This window comes from Varanus komodoensis, unplaced genomic scaffold (assembly GCF_004798865.1).
Source record: "Varanus komodoensis strain SLA01 unplaced genomic scaffold, ASM479886v1 scaffold1, whole genome shotgun sequence".
Taxonomy (NCBI): domain Eukaryota; kingdom Metazoa; phylum Chordata; class Lepidosauria; order Squamata; family Varanidae; genus Varanus; species Varanus komodoensis.
The window spans coordinates 13,159,037-13,178,223 of NW_025335268.1; the positions used below are offsets into that span (position 1 = coordinate 13,159,037).

Here is a 19,187-nt window from a genome sequence, read left to right on the forward strand (position 1 = left end):
ACAGTCAGTAAACTGTCCTATTGTCATGAAAGAAAAACATGGATATGGCACTATTATACAGCCTTGCAGAAGCATTCAGACACACACCTTTGACTTTGCTGCTTTTTGTTGTGCTACAACCTGGAAGTGAAATTGATGTAATTTGCATTGTTACCACTTGATGTACACAAAAGTATTCAACACTTGCAGTTCTTAAAAATGTGGCACAAAAGTTAATGAAACAAAAACAAACTGCCACTTCTTTGTCACATACGTATATGTTCTCTCTCTCTCTCTCTCTCTCTCTCTCTCTCTCTCTCTCTCTCTCTCACACACACACACACACACACACACACACACACACGTCTGTGCTGCGGCATGCTTAAATAAGCTCAAGGGCAAACCCATGCCTTCAGATGTCACGTACTGTAAGTCCATGTGATTTCTGATGGAATACACCCATATGTGGAAGGCCTGAGAGTTTGTTGGGGAGGATTTCTAAACAAACAGCCTAATGAAGACCAAGGAATTCACAAAATAACTGGGATAAAGCTGTGTGGAAACACCAGTCTGGGCTGGCTTGTTTAAAAAAAATTCCACACTATGAACTTTCCCCGAAGCACTGCTAAATCCATTATTACAAAACACTAAAAGTGGCTTAAATGTAAGTCTGCCTAGAGAAAGCTGCCCACCAAATTCAGTGACTGGACAAGGAGGGCATTAGAGAAGCAACCAATAGGCCAATGGTAACTGAAGCAGCTGGAGAGATTTGCTGGGACAATTAATTAATTAATTAATTTCATTTCTATGCTGCCCCATAACCTGAAGTTTCTCTGGGTGGCTTACAGCTATCATCTGGATGCTCCAAAAGACTGAGCTTTAAGGAAGTGTGGGGGGAAGGGCAGAAAGGAATCAATTGCTGAAACAAACCAGGTTTGGAGTTTGAAAAAAGACATGTAGAAAACACAGCAAACATGTGGAGAATGTTAATATCTGGTCTGATAAGACCAAAGCTGAACTTTTAGGGCTTATGTGTGGCATAAAACCAAAGTGCTCATTACTCTGAGGACATCATCTCCACATTGAAACACAGTCATGGCAGCTTCATGTTGTAGGGATGCGTTTCCTCTGCAGGGACTGGGAAACTGGTCAGGATGGCAGGCAAGAGGGATGGCACCAAATACAGGGCAATTCTAGAGGAAACCTTGTTTCAGCTGGCAAGGGACCTGGAACCGAGGCAGTTTACCTTCCAGCAGGACAACTACCCTAAACACAAAGTAACCTCAGAATGGTTCAAAAACAGGAATCTGAATGACTTAGACTAGCCCACAGTCAAAGCCCAGCCTTCAATCTGAGTGAGAATCTGTAATACTAATTTAAAGTTGTTGCTTACTAATCTGACAGAGCTGGATCAGTGTTGCCAGAAAGAATGTGCGAACACTGCGGGATCCAGATGCACGAAGCTCATAGAGACTTACCTAAGAGGACTCACAGCTATAATTGCTACCAAAGCTGTTTCTCCCAAGTTTTGACTCATGGGGGTGAATACTCACACAACCAACACGTGCCAATTGTTTTCTGTTCGGATGATTTACTTAACCCCTGTGCCAAAATTTTCTTGCACCTTGACAGTGTACATCAAGTGGTAACAATCCCAATTAAATTCATTCTACTTCCAGGTTCTATCACCACGAAAAGGTCAAAGGAGGGTGAATCTATAAGGCAATGTATAAAGCATGAATGGAAGATTGTAATGTATATCTATAAACTCTCATTCATTATATGGAAGTACAGGTCAGTACAGGTCAGGAAGTATATGGTCAGAACAGGTCAACAAAAAATTAGAGGGAGGTCTCACCTGGTGCTGACACGTTCCTCTATGTAAATTTAAAGAGTATCGAAATGGGAAGCTGGTGAAGGTAAAAAGCCAATAATTTCATGAGGAATTTCATTATGAAGATGTCTGTTCTGCCAGAACAGTATCCGTGAATAGACACAGCTTCACATATAGATCTCTGACTTGACTAAGGAGCTTTTGAACAGAGGAAAATATGTAAATACAAGAAGAGAACTGTACAAACCTATGTTACAGATTTACTTCATACTCCAAAGCTATAAATAAGTCTAGCTGTAAGAGTGCTGTGCACCCAATAGAAAGCAATAAGCGTGACCAATTGTACTATGCTCCTTGGTGAAGATTAACAACCCTGCCTGAATGTGTATGTATGCACTTATATCCCTGGCTGGGGTGTGTGGGGTAGCTGTTAAAGAGCTGCACAAATGATTCATTGCCAACACTGCCTATCTTACCCTATTCCTGCTTAATTCTTCACTGTGCAGCTGTTTGCTGGTTCTGCTGGACTACGTCTGGCAAGGAGGCCTGCTATTGATGTATGTTGACTCACACCGAGCCATCATCATAATATTCTGAGCCGTTCTTAATGCTCTACAGTGGTAGCATTGAGTGCAATCATGATGTTGCATTGGTAAAGCAGCCAGTAAGCCTTTTCCTCAATTTTTAGATTGCAGCTCAGTGACTCATGTGTGTGTGTGTGTGTGTGTGTGTGTGTGTGTGTGTGTGTGTGTGTGTGAGAGAGAGAGAGAGAGAGAGAGAGAGAGAGAGAGAGAGAGAGAGAGAGAGAGAGAGAGAGAGAGAATATAATAATATTAAATTTATAGTTTTCCCAGCTTGGAGGATGAGAATTTGCTGCTATAAACTTCAGTGTAGATAGAACCTTTGCTACAAGGAAATTAATATCTATTCTTTACACAGTGAATTATGGAAATTATGTAATTAATAGCCATAAGACGTGGTGATCGCTAATAGCTTAGATGATTTCACAGAGTGATTGGACAGGTTAGGGTACAATCCTAAGGATTGCCTCCTTGTTGTTTAAAGGCCCTTGAACTCAGGGGCTTCCCAGATCGCTTGCCTTGCCAGGAAGAAGTTGGCAGGACAGGAGGAGCCACAGAGGTGATCTTTACCTTCTCATCCTCCAGTCACCTGTACTTGCACTAGGTGGGCTATTCAGCCTGTCTAGCAAAGGCATTTTAGAAGCGGAGGGATGGAAGCTGGAGGGAGACTGCTTGCACTGACTGAATGCATCTGAGCCTGGCTCCAGGTGCTGCAATTAACCTATAAAGCATTACATTGCTTGGAGCCATAACATCTGATGAAGTGCCTCTCCCAGCAGTATATTCAACATCTGAGGCCTTCCTCTATCTAAGTGCCACTCCAGAGGAGGTTTGCACAGTTGACTCATGGGGGAATTACCTTCTCATTTATCCCTCCCTGCATTTATGGAATGATCTCCTCAATGGGCCTATATGGTGCCAACTCTATTATCTTTTTGGTCTTAAATCAGTCTTTCTGTGTTTTAAATAACAGTTCTAAATTATATTTTGATTGATATATATTGATCTTGTTGGGAAAATTTAGATAAATCCTGGCAGAGAAACATTGCTTCTGTGTGCTTTTGTGTTATAAAATCAATCCTGCACTCCTTCTCAAACGCACCAGCTTTCCAGGCTAAGTCACTGTTTAAAATGGCATTCCTCCCCCGCTCCTTTCTCTCACTTTTAGCTGTAAGCTACAGTAGACAGGCCATCCAGTCCAAATATACATTGTATGCCTTCACAATGACTAAATAATCCTTGTTGAAATTCACAGTTTACCAGGAAGTATCTATTTTGCTAGCCCAGAGCGCTCCATGCGCCCTGGCCAGTCAGAATGGTGTGGATGCATTACTTAGGATCTGAGTCTAGATGAGTTTATGAGTTCATGAACAGTTTCTCAGTAGCTTGAATTTACAGACCTGGAACAGACCTGGAGATGAGTTCAAGTTACTCAACTAAAGTGTCAATACACTGCAGTTAGAAATATTGTTATCTCATTGTCACTGTATGATTGGCTTCCTTTATCTGTTCTGTATGTGATGACCTCAGAATCTTATTGTAATGACTGCATTCTGTCATCAATTGCTCTGTACCTGTGTACGTGACCGGGAGGGTATAAATACCCTGTAGTTGTATTGAAACCTTGCAGCGAGTTTACCTCTGCGTGCCTGGTAATGTATTATCGTGAGTCTACCACGGGAACCTGGGCCAAACAATAAAGCCACAGATGGTCATAACGCTTGATCTTTCCCACAAACCCGAGTTTTATTTCCTCCTCACGAATTGAAATTCCGGGGTTCTGACAATTTTTATGACGTTTTTGTAGTATGTGTGCTTAGTGCTTTGTGAATTGTTCTGAATTATACAGACAGCTTCTGCTATTGGGCAGTATAGAAATGAAACTAACTAAATAAAACATTCCAAAGTTCACTGAATGAAGATAGAAGTTCATGCACTGAGAGACCATTAGCACTGCAAGTTAGAAAGAGCTTAACTTCACCCACTGGAGGCAGCCACTTTGATATAATTCCGGGAATGCTGGATTTGGACTTGGAAGACCTAGTTTAAAATCTCTGTGCAGTCATGTGGGTCATTGGGTGACCTTTGGCCCATCACTATCCCTTAGCTGATACAAGGATAAAATGAAGAGGCTCTCACATACATCACTCTCAGCTCCTGGAAAAAGGGAGACAGAGGTAGAATGAGACTTGAAACTATTAATGTACCAGAATTGATTTCAAGGGCACTAATATGGAAGAAAGGAGACTTAAGGGAAAGTATTATGTAGGAAGAAACATTGTTTTTAACACTATGCGAAGATATATAAGCTATGCATATGAAGTATTTTGTCTAATTAAAAGAGGCTCCAGAGTTGTTGTTTTTCTAGGTCTGGGAACAGTTTGTTCTAGTCTTGGTGGGTTACCTCTCCGTAGCACTGAACCAGGTTTGAGAACCCACATTATTGTACGGTTTGGGAAATACAGTTCCTACTCATCCTCTTACTCTTTGTGCTAGAAAATGGTATCCTCCAATTTCACAACAGTTTGAATATGCAGCTGCCCTGAAATGACTGTACATTCTTCTGGAACTCTCTGGGAGCCTCTGGACATCATCCAGTAATCATGGTCAGCAGACCAGTGGAGTTGTGACACATCTGGAAGATGTTCTGCATGAGGCTGTACAAATCCAACAGTATCTCACTAACTACATAAATAATAACAAAAACAGATTAAAAAGAAGTCTACAAATGCACTCAATGTTTCCTGGCATTGGGGGGAAATATCTGACCCCTAATTCCAATGGGCATACAGTCATGCCCCAGAAATAATTCAGCCAAAATGGTCTGCAGGTGTGGCACCAACAAGCACAAGAATACAAATGCTGTACTAAGTGATTTAACTGGTTTTGTGGGTCCAGCAACACACAAAGAAATTGTTTCAAACCCCAAGATTCACATACCCTTTAAGGACAAACTGTCCTACATACCAAACTACTACTACATTGCCAGCAAAAAAATACCACCCAAGGCTTCTCTCTCCAGCTTGAGATCAATGTCAGTAGGGAAATAAGTGCCAGTGGTTGCTTCTGTGGGAAAGTCTTGATCCAGGAGGGGATAGTGAGATTATAGCCAATGCACACACCCATGCTAGGCATGTAAATATCAGAGTAACGTATCTTTGTTCTTTACTTGTTAGGGAGCTATGTATAATGCACTTGTCTCAAAATAGAAGTCCCAGCTACCGTCCTTCCTTTTTTGCAATGGGTGGGGGGCAGGTGTGCTTAAACCCTAACACTGAAAGATTCCTGAACCTGCAGCCACACAGTGAGAACACCATTATCACCAACATCACACCACACAATACAAATCAGCCATAGAAGACTTTCAACACAGGATTACAGCTTCTATTTGCTTAAAAAACAAAAACAGCTACCATGTGATTTGCAATGTCTCCTTCTGTTTATGGGCTCAGATGGCAGCTCTGCCCTAAGCCAAAAGTGACTACTTATTTATCACAATTAGTGTGTATCAGGCAGACCTATAATTGCACATATGTAGAAACATAGCTACAATTAATGAAATGCTCCCTCAACATACCATGCAGCCACACAATACCGGAAATTGTTACAAGAGATCACCAGAAACCTATTTCTGCGTGGCAAATGAAGTTCCTTGCACATGCAGGTTCTTGCCTGTAGACACTCTTATTCTCATGCCTTGTGACTTTTATATTATTTTTGATATTGCAAACTGCTTTGTATGATCAGGAAAAGCAGTATATAAAAGGAGGAGGACTTAAATTCCTTAGTATTAACCTGGAACTGCAAGGAAATCATTTCTGAGAAAAGCTCTGTGTCTTGGGGTGCTTTGTACAACACTCCTTTGTGTATATTGTGTCACCTGTGCCACATTTATTAGGCCTATTAGCTGTCATGTATAGTATATTAGCAAGTGTCCATGTATGGTATTCTAGCAGCAGATGCTGGATCACAGCATATCCAACCCACAAGAAACACACTCATGCATCCCTCAGTAATGGAAAAGATAAAAATAGCCCACAGGGTTCCCCATCAGATCAAATATCACTTTGTAGGATCTTTGCATATCCATATATTAATAACCCTCAAGTCCAGGCATACAGACTGCAGTTATTGTATAGTAAAAGTCTCTCACAGCAGGAGCATGTCTTTCTGTTGCAGCCAAAACAGCCACTTTACTGACTGTGGCCCATTTTTCATTTTAATTATGAGTCAACCAAACTCACTGAAGTGAGCAACAGCTGAAACAATGTTTCCCCGCATTGTGTTCACTGTAAGCCCTTTCCAATGTACTTCTTTTGAAAATTAGTGGAATAGTAGTGGCCAACAGTAACATTGCAAATATTTAACCTGGCAAACTTGTAAAAGAACAGACATTCTGCTTAAATTACACACACACACCACAGGTTAAAATGTGGCTGCAGGACCAACAAAGCTCATTCTTCCATCACATACATGCATGCAAACCATCACTGAAGTTAAATTTGAGTCATGGTTTCATGGTTTTGCCTTGAAATATATGCAATTGACACATCTTTTCCATACCATTTGGACTTAAGGACTTAAGAGCAGCATTGCTGTACCTGTTACATTTGGGAAGTAACAAGCACAGCCCGGCCAGCCCTGCCCTTAGGCAGAATGAGACAACTGCCTGAGATGGCAGGTGCTGGGGTAAGCAGTGATAGTTCCCCAACCAGTACTCCTCCGTTGTTGTTGTTGTTGTTGTTGTTGTTGTTGTTGTTGCTATCTGCCATCAAGTTGTCTCTGATTTATGGTGACCCTATGAATGAAAGCCCTCCAAAATCTCCTGTCCATGACAGCTCCTTTCAGCTATTCCAAGTTCTAAGCTGTGGCTTACTTTTTGGATTTGACCCATCTCTTATTTCTTCTTCTGCCTTTGACTTTCCCTAACAAGGTTGTCCTCTCCAGAGAGTCTTGCTTCTTATGATGTGTTGAAAGTATGACAGCCTCAGTTTTGTCATTTGTGCTTCTAGAGAAAGTTCTGGATTGATCTGAGCTAGGACTCATTTGTCTTTCTGTCATTTCAGGGTGTTCACAAAGCTCTCCTCAACTCCCATGTTTCAAAGCATCTATTTTCTTCCTGTTGGCTTTCCTCACTGCCCAGCTTTCACACCCATAGATTGTGACTGGGAATACAATGGTGTGAATTATCTCTAATGAAATCCTTGCACAGCACTGCTCCTCAACTTTCCCTGTGTCTTGGGGGACAGGGCTGTGTGTGCCACATCCTCAGGTGTAGTGGAGGATGCTGTCCTGTTGCCAACTGCTCATCTTGGAATGGAGGGGAGGACCATCTTGTTTTTTGTCTCAAAAAGCAGAATGTTTTGAACAGGCCCTTGTACAGCAACTTTTAGAGATGAATCACTGTTCCTCATTTCTTGTCTCTTTCAGATGCTGTTCAATATGGTGCCAATATGATTCCACACCACTGGCTAATTAAAATACTCTACTCAGTCCCAGTAATGATGCTACACCCTTTCAGAATGCAGAAAAGTAAGGCATAAATGCAACGAAAAAATAGTATCAGCTCACATTTTGGTTTTTCATTATGGAAATATGGATGACAGTTAACCATCTATTAACCTACTTCAGACAAGGTTTTCCTTTGAGGTACCAACAAGCACTGCTCAATCAGTTCATTATGTAGTGGTGGTTCTAGGAAAAGCTGGTATCTACTTACTGGAAATACATCCCACTGAGAAAGAAGCACTGAATAATAACTGCTGTGTTACTCCTTTGCAAATCCAGATGTATTTCTATCAATGCCAGGCAAAACCCTCAGATCACAGTGCACAAGGGCAATCTCATGTACGCACATAATCACACACACCCCGGTCATATTCCTTTCCAGCAGTATTTCTTTTCCTTCAGCATAATCAGATTTGCATGGCAGGTCATCTTAGATCACCCTTTGAACATCTGCCTATTAGTGCATTAGATAATTTCTTTAGCCAACTCTACACCACACCCACATCACTACAGAAGGAGATTCCAGCAATTCCTTTGTTTACAACAACCTTCATAATAAAGTTCTGCACACTCACTTCTGCACACTCATAATAAAGTTCTGCACACACATTCATTGAAAGAACTGCAAGCCAGTTCTTTCAATACTATATTGCTCTATTTCCATGCCTCTCTTCCCTTTCAATAGCAGCGTACAGCCCCATATTTCAAATGTTACAGCACTAGTAAAACACAAGAAGCCTTGGAAGTGCCTCTTTTGCAGATCCTGGTGTATGGAGTGCTATGACCAGAATTCTGCAACTCACCCATCATTCTTCCCTTCCCCAACTGAGCTATGTTCTATGCCAACTCATGGCACAAATGTATTGGGCAAACTTTGTTATTTCTTATCCAGTAGGGTACTGCTGTTTTTCAGCTAGTCAATTAAAGCAATCTGAACTTACAGAGCATGCAAGTAAAGCTTTTATCTCAGTTGCCATGGGGTAGAAAGTGGGAGCAAGAGATGCTTCTGTATGCAAACTAAACTTAAGAGATAATTAACTAGACATCATTATAGAGAAATGCTTTTCAGAACAATTATACATATCCCCCAAAGCCTTGATATGGTTTTGTTTATCACACAGTCATTCTACCATGAAAATGCAACAATCAGATCCCTGTGTTCTTAGGAATTAAATTAGGCTACAATAACTACACAATTGGTCCACTTTTTAATCTCACTTGGATTAATCCAATTTAAAGTGTTATGAGAGAGTGAAGTGGCATGACAAATAGCTGGATTCCATTTACATTCTTAAACACGCATCCTAAAAATATTGTTTATCACATAATTATTGCATATCTTTTAATTCATCTGTGTTCCAGTACTTTGATCACTGTAAAGCAGCTGATGTTAATTTGTGACCATTTTGACAATCAATTATTAATTATATTGTATTTTTGCATTTCTGTTGTAGCTTATGGAAATAAAATTGAACAGAACTGAGCTGATTTATCTGTGAAGCTGCATTTTCTTCTGCAGAAACAGAAAACCATATTAAATCCTTGGGTGAAAATTGCCTTTCTGAGTTGAAACCATAAGCCCTACATTCAAAAGATGTCCACACTTCCAACCTGTTTCCTGTCAATTCTTCCTGGCTTGCTTCAGAGAAGCCCTGCAAAAAAGTCCTCTCATGGCACCCCAGAGCAGTTCTGAGGACCTTTCTCCTCCTGGTCTTCCCACAGAACTAGCAGCTTTTCCTCAACCACCCATTTCACAGCTGTGCCCCCTTGTGGCCCAGCATTCATGACAGGATGAAAAGAAACTTCATTGGTACAGCTATGCAACTGGGAACCTGGCTTTCACTTTCCAAAGCACTTTGTGGGGGTGTCAGATGAAGCCATTGACAATAAACTGTACATAGCTTAAGAAATCCTTAAGTTTTGGATCCACTTGGGCTGTAACTTGTACACAGAGGAATGTGTTTGCAATATCCAGTGAAATCTTTAGGGATTCTGTAAGGGTCCAGAAGATGTGGAAAAGGCACAATCAATCCTTTGTAACCTTTTCTTCTGTGCCGATGGTATCCAAGACTGGATGTGTGAGTATATCAACAGGGATATAGTCCCATCAGCTATACTTTACTTTTGCACATTCCTCCCCTTCTTGCTCTCAAATATATGCATGCATAATAATTTCGTAACATGAGAGTCTTCTTGCTGTCAGCCTCTGTGTGTGACATTTCCAAGAAACTTTCCCCAACGTTCCAAGCCTGAATCCCCTATCTCCTAACAATGCTTGGACTGTTTAAGAAAAAGAAAGCAGGGCTTACCCTTTTTCTTTTCATTCCCTGGCGAGAAGTTGCTGCATCAGCCACAGTAAAGATGCCATCCCCTTGTCTGTGGCATTTCTCCTTCCCCCTGCAGTCTTAGACGCCACACACAGAAAGCTGCTCGTCCCTGCTCTTGTCTCACTGCCTAGCCTTCCTCAGACTGGAACCACTGCTGCTGTTTTCACTTTCAGACCAGCTCCCCCGCCCCAGTCCAAGAGCCAGTGACGTCAGGAAGCCTCTACAAGATACTTTATTTATGGCTCAAATAGTCTAAAGTCTCCCTAGGTAGGGCTCGGATTGCAGTTTATTGGGATTTGTAGTTTCTCTCATGTGTTTAGGTAGAAAGCCTTTCCAAAGGGGAGATTGTGCCCCTGGGAAGCAGTGTATAGGTGAGGCAGACGGCATGAATGAGAAGCCACTGCTCTCTTTCCCCTGCCTCTTCTAAATTCGTCTGCTGTGCCTGAGTGGTGCATGAGGGGCCCCAACCAGTAACAGGCATTTGGTGCCTCTACCAAATGCAGAGTGCAGATGCTATTCATATTGGGACTGCTGGCTTTGGCAAACGGAGACTTCTCCAGCACACCACACCCTGTGCTGCTGGAGTACCCACATGCTGCTCCAAGAATTGGCCTAGGCACAAGCAAGAATGAATGAATCAGTCCCCCCACCTCGTCTTGAATGCAAATGCGCAGCCAGACTTGAGTTGCCGCCAGTCTTTCTGAGTGTTCAGTTAGGGCTGGCCTTCTCACTTCACTGACTCATTACACAAAGTTGCTTATGGGTGCTTCCAGACTAGGTTTTTACTGTGCAATTGTACTGCCCCATTCACAGAATTTGATGGGAGGGCCAGGCAATGATGACTGGACATAGCCATCCTATGTTTTCCCACCGCTGCTTTCATCTTTTCTCTTACCAGGAAAAAAATAAGGGGAGAGGGAGGGAAAAAAAGTCAGAATAGCTACATGATGTCATTTGACTCCTGGCACTAACAACCTGCTGTCTGAAAACACCAGTTCTACGATTTTAGCTGGGTGCTTCTAGGCAAGCCTTTTATTGTGCCACAAACATGGGATTTTACAGAGGGTTCAGAGAAATAGCTATCAGTTTGTAGCCCACCTATGTTTTCCCACTGTTTTCTTAGTGTTTCTTCTGTTTTTTGTTTGTTTTTTGCACCAGAAAAAAAATCTGTTCAGGAAGAAAAGATGGAATTGCTGCACAACCCCATTGGATTATTCAGGCACATCCAGTCAGAGGACTCCTAATGCTACTAATCAAAGACATTGTGCAGTGATTCTGGTTTTCCCTTGTTAATGGACATCTTTATGGTATGAAAACAAAATGGAAGAAGCAAGAGGACTGTCTGTAAAACTCTACCCTGAGGCAGGGCAATTGCAAGATAAAAGCTCTGTCCAAAAGCATTCAGGTTTAATCACAGGAAGGTCTAAAAGTATTTGGCTGTTCTTGAAATAAAAATAATAGAAAACCCAAATAGCAATGCCCATTTAAGATATAGCTACAAACAAATATCTGATCTTGGACTGGCTGGTTGCAAACTGATATAAGAGTTCTGAAGTATTATTATTCAGGAATGCTCATACCAGAGGCTCTATGGAACTCTTTTACTGGGGAAAAGAGGAAAAAATTCCTAACCAAAGTCTGCTCCTCAAGCGCATCCTCCTAGTAGCCTTGAAGCTTATTTGAACTCAACAATATATCTGGAAGATATACAGCTGCCATATTTCTCAACAATTTTGCAGCCCAACCAGAATACCAGAATCCAGAGATTACTTAACACCTAACCTAATTTAAAGAGGTGCAGGATTCACTCTTCTCTCCTATCTTGCTAGACCCGTTAGCCTCTCACATTCCACTTCCCCAGCTACCTGCAAGAAGAAACTAACAGACAACACTAAGACTGTTCCCTCCCCTGTACCCTCTTGCCACTGCTTAAGGTACATTGTGGCTGCAGGAGAAGGAGGAACACTGCACAATTGCCTGCCAGCAGGGTTAAGAGCTGCCCTAGGGGAAAAACCCACCCCCTCTCCAGTAAACTAGCATATTTTCTGGCTGCACTAGGAAGTGGGGCTGGCACAAGACATTTTGCTGTCTGAAATCAAGATTAAAATAACATTCTCTCCCCAATCCCAATTCCCATTCTAAATCTGATGGACTGACAGTTGACTCTTACTTCAGTGCTGGTGACAGGACAGAATCTGCCAAGGTAACTTGGTGCAGCAGGGTAGATTTGGAATCGGGGAGAAGAGTAATGTAGGAAATTCAGGGAGAAGAGAAGGGTGCTAGTGCCACCCTTGGCATCAGCTGCCCAAGGAAGCCACCCTTGGCACATCACTGATAGGCAATACACTCTCGTGTATGTGCATATAAAAATGCAAATGGTATCATACTTATATGGAGGCCACCAGTTTCTCACATATAGATGAAAGGTCTGGCAATAGTGTTAATAGAACCCAGAGAAGCAGGTGTAACTTTAAAGGGCTGAATTCCAACATCCTACCCTAGAACAGCACTGATGAAAGTGGCGGCAACAATTACCTGACCATGAGTCTCTGTAACAGGGTGGACTAAAAATAAAGGCATGGGGATAAAAGGCAATATACTTCCTGTGTGTACACAGGTAAGATTTGCTGTTATTATCAATTGTTCTACTATGTTTTTACATTCAAGATAATGTCCAGTCATATTATCTTCCTTTTGAACACAGGGAGCTGAGGAAGAAACAGTATTTTTCCCTTTGAATATAGCCTGAGGTGGAGTTTAAACTCAAATCACTGTAATCTAAGTCCAGTGGATTGCCTGTTGGTCATTTTAGGTAAAGACTAACATTGCCAATTCACAAACATTATGAAGCAGAACTAACATATTTGAGACAGCTCATTTGTAATTAAATCAATGGCATTCATTAACAAATAGGTGGTCACCTTCCTTGCTTTTTTAGGCTACCCACTCTCACATACAGTATGAAAAATACCTTTCTAAAGGAAGAAGGGTCTCGTCACAGTAACCCACGCCATGGTTACTCATAGATCAGGATACTTTAAAGTGCTCCTCATTGGACTGGCTTTGAAAACTACACAGAAAATTCCATTGATCCAAAACGCAGCTGCTGGATAATTGATGAGTCTCAGCCTTCGATAATGCAACTCTAGTATTTTACCGACTCCACTGAAAACTGGTTTGTTTCTGGCCAGAAGGCAAAGTGCTTGTTTGACCCATATTGCTCTAAATCATTTGGAATGGAGATAGCTAAAGCACTGCATCCTCTCCTATGAACCTGTCGGCACAGCGTGTTCTTCAGAAGGGTCCCCCTGCTCCAGATTCCATCACTATTTGAGGTACTGCACATAATTATGGAGTACACAGCCTTCTTCGTGGTAGGACCTATACAATGGAACTCTGTGCTCCAGGAGATTTGGCTTACTTATCATCACACCTTAAGGAACCAGATAAAAGCTATACTGTTCCCACTCACATTTCATTGGAGTCTTTTAAGAATGTGATGCCTTCTTATACATGTAATATTGTTGGTTTCATTTCTATACACTTGTTCATTATGTTTGTTTGTGGGTCTATAGGCATTTATAATGGTTGTTAGCCAACCTGAGGATTGCATGAGCAGGAAATCAATACCATAATAAAGATACATCCCTCTCAGAAAATGCTTTTCCAGTTTCTTATAGCATCTATTAGGCCTGATTCAAATGGAATTGTTGCAATGTTGGAGCGGCTTTTGCATCATTTGGTACCCTGCCACACATGGTTTGAGCAAATTATATGGTTCTTTCCCAGGCCTTTCTGCATCTAGTAACAATGATGACGGAAGAAACCACATAATTTGCACTCTCTGCCTGCTTTCTCTTGACAGATGTTATCAGTGCAGGGTTGAGCCTGTGGAAGTTCCTCCTATGCCAGTTAACAAGCGACCAAATCAAAGGAGGCTGCAACAGGGATGGACATATCTGCCAGTTTTACTTTCTTCCACAAGTTTGTTTTTCATATGGAATATGAGGAAATTTGCAAATGTTTAGTAAATTAAGAAAATTGAAATGCAATTATCATCCATCTGCACTAGGCAAAATTGGTACATTCACATATTCCCACATTGTACCAGGGACAATGTTGTGCCTGCCTGCTATGAAACTGTTAAGGGGGGGGGGAGAGAGAGAGGAAGGAAGGAAATAAAAAGAAGGAAGGAAATAGAAATCCTTGAAGAACCCCTCAGTGTGTGGGGGAGGGAAGCAGCAGGGGCAACCATCCCCTGCTGGTGGAGGAAGCAGCAGCAAGGGGTCCAGCAGTGGTTTCCATAACTGCATTAGTGCAAGTGGCATGGTAATTTTGGATAATATCCTTAAGATCCCTCATGGAATAAAGGCACGATTTAAATATTTTAAAAATTGAGACCTATGATTGCATCTAAAAGGCCACTGTTTAGAAAGGAGTCTTTTTTTCCATCAGGAAAGCAGAATTTAATGGAAAAAAATTTCCACAGAACACAGAGAACTTACAAATCTGGATCTCCAACAAGAAGCCGTCATAAAGACCATCCCCCTCAAAGAAACTCGAGGAAACAAACAAGTTTTATCCCAGTGATTCCAGCTCTTAAAATACTTTTGTATAAACTACTATACATTTTGCAGTTCTACTATACAAGTGGATGATCAGTGTCATAGTTATATTTTATTTTTCAGCTTGTCATCGCTAGTTGGGGCACTGGAGATTTTTTTCCCCAAAGCAATGTATGATATCAAAGGTCAAATCTACAAAGTTGCCTGCACAGTTTATCTGCAAAGAACTATGGATTATGTGACTACAGATTCCAGTTATCTTTAGGAGAGCTTCTATACATACTTAAATAGCAGTTATTTATATTGCCTTTGAACCAGCTCCTTATGAATAGTCAATATAAGTATGTAACAAAAAAGAACACTGTTTAATGATGGAAATGAGGAAAATGTTCACAATGAGTCATGCATATTTCCCTTATATCAATTGGTAAGAAGACAAAATAAGAGCGGGAGGGGAATTCAGTATTGCAAAAACACGAGGAATCAATGCCCTGGTCTGTGTGGCCAAGTTTTGCACAATCTGCTTACAAACATCAATTCCTTATTTTGATATTATTTTGTATGACACATTGCAACTCCAATGGAAAGTACCACCTCACAGAATTTGATGAATCCATTTTTAGACCTCAGAATCTGTAGATGGAAAGTTACGTTGGTTTAAAACAGTTTGAACACTGAAGGAGCTGCACTCTGAGCATCTTCACTGGTGCGCCCCATATATCCACAATCGGCTGAAAGTGTAAAGCAGACTTTCCCAAGTTGAACTTTCCAGACATGTTGATCTACAACACCTGTCATCCACAGCCAACATGGCCAATCCATGTCTGACCAGCAGAACCATCAAGTATGATTATTTCACTATCACTTTTTCTGCCTTGGTCACAACAAGGATTTTTTTAAGGTAACCATCCTTCTTTGTTTGCCAGCTATTGGGGGAATTTACAGGACTTCCCCTGTAGCAAGCAGCCTGCTAACAAGAGGCTAGCCGCACTGCTTAGCATCTATGCTCTTTGCCTCCTTAAAGCAAATATGAAATGATGAGCTTCTGAATGGTTTCCCAGTTTGCAGTTAATAGCATGGCACCCAAGCTTTTTTTTTTTTTGAAAGCCTGATCCAATGAACAAAGAACCAAGGCAGTTTGATTGAAAGACATGAAAGAAATCTATGCAAGAACACTTTTTTAAAAATCTGTCAGTTTTTCTCTGGCAAAACAAATAGTTAAGGGAAAATGTATCATAACCATCCCTATGAAGAATATTAAAAGGTGCTTTAAAACTGGTGATATAAGCTGTTTAAACCATGAGTCTTACCAATACTGTCAGGGGTAAATTTTACAGTTTAAAAGTATATTTTGATGGTGCTATACATGACTGACCATAAAAGTCTATTGTCTTACCTCTGCTTCCTAAAAAGGAAATGAAACCACAACATTTACAGTCACACATCACAGTCATACCATAGTAGATATCCTTTGTCTGGTATGCTGCCTCCAGCAGTATTTAAATATCTGGCAATTCCAAGTAAACAGAACAGAAAACATAATGCACCTGGCCAGTTTTGGATGGAAATTTCACACATGGCATGTGATGGTGGTGTGGAAAGAATGCCTGCTTAGTCTCTTTGGCTGGTCAATTTACACCCTAAAGCACAAAGCCTTAGCTGCTGGATTTCTTGTCTATCTGACATAGCTGCATAAGTAACAGTTATGTATAATCCAGTTTGGAAACCTATCAGGTTTTGACTCAAACTCCAAATACGCCAAAAATCAAACTGGAACCTATACAAATGTGCAGTCGGTATAAGCTCTGTACTTATGTGTTGAGGATACTACACTTACTAAATATTAAGTACCCTGGGGCAGGCTTCATGCTGAACACAGAGCATGGTATGATCCTTGCAGGGAGGATCACAGTGTACATTGGACCGATGAACTGCAATCCTAGGAGCAAACAGAGCTGGATCAGTTAGTTCTGGGCATAAGACAAAACAGAATCAAATGGCTGTGAAGGACTGGATAGGGTGATTTGAAAATTTGTTGTACTAAAACTGCATTTTAAGGAGGGAAGGGAAGCAAAGCAATTTAAGGAAAGGAGGAGCCTCTTCCATCTCAGGTATGAGGAGTCCATGGTCACGGAGAAAGGAATGGGAGATTGAGAAAGTGGACACTGACAACAGATGAGAGAATTAAAGTGAGGCAAACAGGAAATCAAAGGCAGAAAGGTGGACCACCTTTCTGCCTTTCCTAAGTGATCTGTTCTTAGGAAACTGGGACTGGCCTTCCAATTGAAAGCATACTTGGTGGTAAATCTGTAATAGCGGCAATCCAAAACAATCCAAAGTAAGGATGTGAAGCTTGAAGAGAATATGGAGTGGGACAGGAAGGCAGTGTGAAGATCTTAGACAGGAATAGCTCTGAGTGAAGCTGTAGGAGAAATGATACATTTGGCAATTGTAATATCAAACTAATGTAGGGAGCTTTAGTAGGTTCTACAGATTGCAGCAGTCTGGGCAAAATATTAGCACTGCATGGGGAAAAGCTGAAGCAGTATACACTGTTCTGAGAGCTTTTTGCTAATGAATGGTATATAAAAGCTTAAATAACTAAATAAATAAATGCAGTAGTGGTTGCTGGGCAAAAGAAAGGACAGATCCTAGTATTGTAGAAAAGAAGGAAGTGCAGGATATGGGTACTATTTGGACATGGTAGGATGAAACCTAAGTGGTAAAACTTGTCACCTACTAGAACATCAGTGTGACTGGGGGAAGTGACCAGTATCTCCCAGTGACAGAAAAGCATCTGTCCATATGGTCAATTTCAGCAATCAACAGGATTTCAAAACAGAATATTATCCTTAGTCTTCCACTGATTTCGTTCCTCAAAACTACTGCCCCCCCACGCACACACTGTCCTATAGTAACAATGTTCTTCAAACTTTCTGTCTTGTTCTTTTACTTTTCAGTTTTTTCTTCCCAGAGACAGCCCAAGACATTCTAATGAATAAAGCAAAGAAGAGGATGACACCACTCTCCTAGGTCAAGATACACAACACTCAAGGTTGGCCAAGATATTTTGCCATATGTAGCAAAAAAAAAAAAAAAAACACCAAAATCATTATACTTCTCCCCTCCTCTCCCAGTAGTAAGAATACAGTCATAAGTTAAATAGCTAATAATAGCTTCCATCTTGTATGCCGTCCTAAGATGCCATGCATAAGGGACGGCATATAAAAGTTTTAAATAAATAAATAAATCCTAATGACCCCCAGAATCACCTAACTCAGCTGGCTGTCTTATTCAGCTTAATGCTAGGGATAAGCAGTCACTTCCCTTCAGTTAACCAGACAGAACAGCAATTGAAATGTCCGAAGGAGTGACTGCTCATTTTGTTCAATGAGTGGCTATTTTCAGAGTGAACCTAACAGGATGCAAGTTCCATTAAAATATCAAAAAATTATATTAGGATTATGTATTTAGGTGAATTTACAAGCGCTGAGCAGGGCTGTCAAGGACAGGACATTCTGGAGGGCACTCATTCATAGGGCTACCATAAGTCAGAGATGACTTGAATGCAGATAAGAACAATATGTATTTAGGAATACATATGTGATGCTGCAAAGTATGTAACAATAATTAAATATGAATAATAATTCCCTTCATCCACAACATGAGCATTGATGTCCATAGACCAGAGGTAGACAGATGTTTTGGACTTCAGCTCCAAGTATTCCTGACCATTGGGCAATGTGCCAGAAGCTCTGAGAGTTGAAGTTCAAAACATCTGAAAATACACCTTCTGCCCATTCCTGCACTATACAATTCAGGCTCATTATCAGCTCATTCAGAAAGGGCATAGAATCTGAATATACAATATTCTGAGGTTTAGTGCAGTATTTATACTCAAGTGACCCAAGGATTGAACATGATTTAGGATAAAATTGATAAGCGTACAGAAGGACAAGCCCTGTAGCAAAAGATTCAACATGGCTTCTGCAAAGATAAGTTCAGTCTCACAAACTTTAAAAAGTTTAGAGTTCCTGAAGAATGTCAATAAACCTGGAAACAAGGCTGATCCAAAAGACATAATTCACTTGGACTTCTCCATGGCTTTTGACAAAGTCTTTTACCAAAGAACCTTAAAAACTTTCACTGACATGAAATAAGAGGTGCTCTTATGGATCAGTAACCAGAATAAGAGCAGAAAACAGAGGGTAGGGATAAATCCTAAGTTCTCCCAATAGAGAGATATGCACAGTATCACAGGGATCTGTATTGGGACCAATGGCTTTCAACTTATTCATAAATTATCAGGAATTAAGAATAAGCAGTCAAGTAGCCAAATTACTTAGGGAGGTTAAATTATTTAGGGTAGTCAAAACAAAAGGGTGTTGTGAGG

General features: G+C 40.9%; 1 protein-coding gene across 1 annotated transcript in view; it reads right to left on the reverse strand.

Annotated features, from left to right (window-relative positions):
- The window catches only part of DAAM2 (dishevelled associated activator of morphogenesis 2), a 273,375-nt gene extending 263,056 nt beyond the window's left edge, over window positions 1-10,319 (reverse strand). The window contains exon 1 of the mRNA XM_044442145.1: window positions 10,212-10,319. The gene's annotated coding sequence lies outside the window, so the exon portion shown is untranslated. The remainder of the gene's footprint in view (window positions 1-10,211) is intronic.
- Between the last annotated feature and the right edge of the window lie 8,868 nt (window positions 10,320-19,187).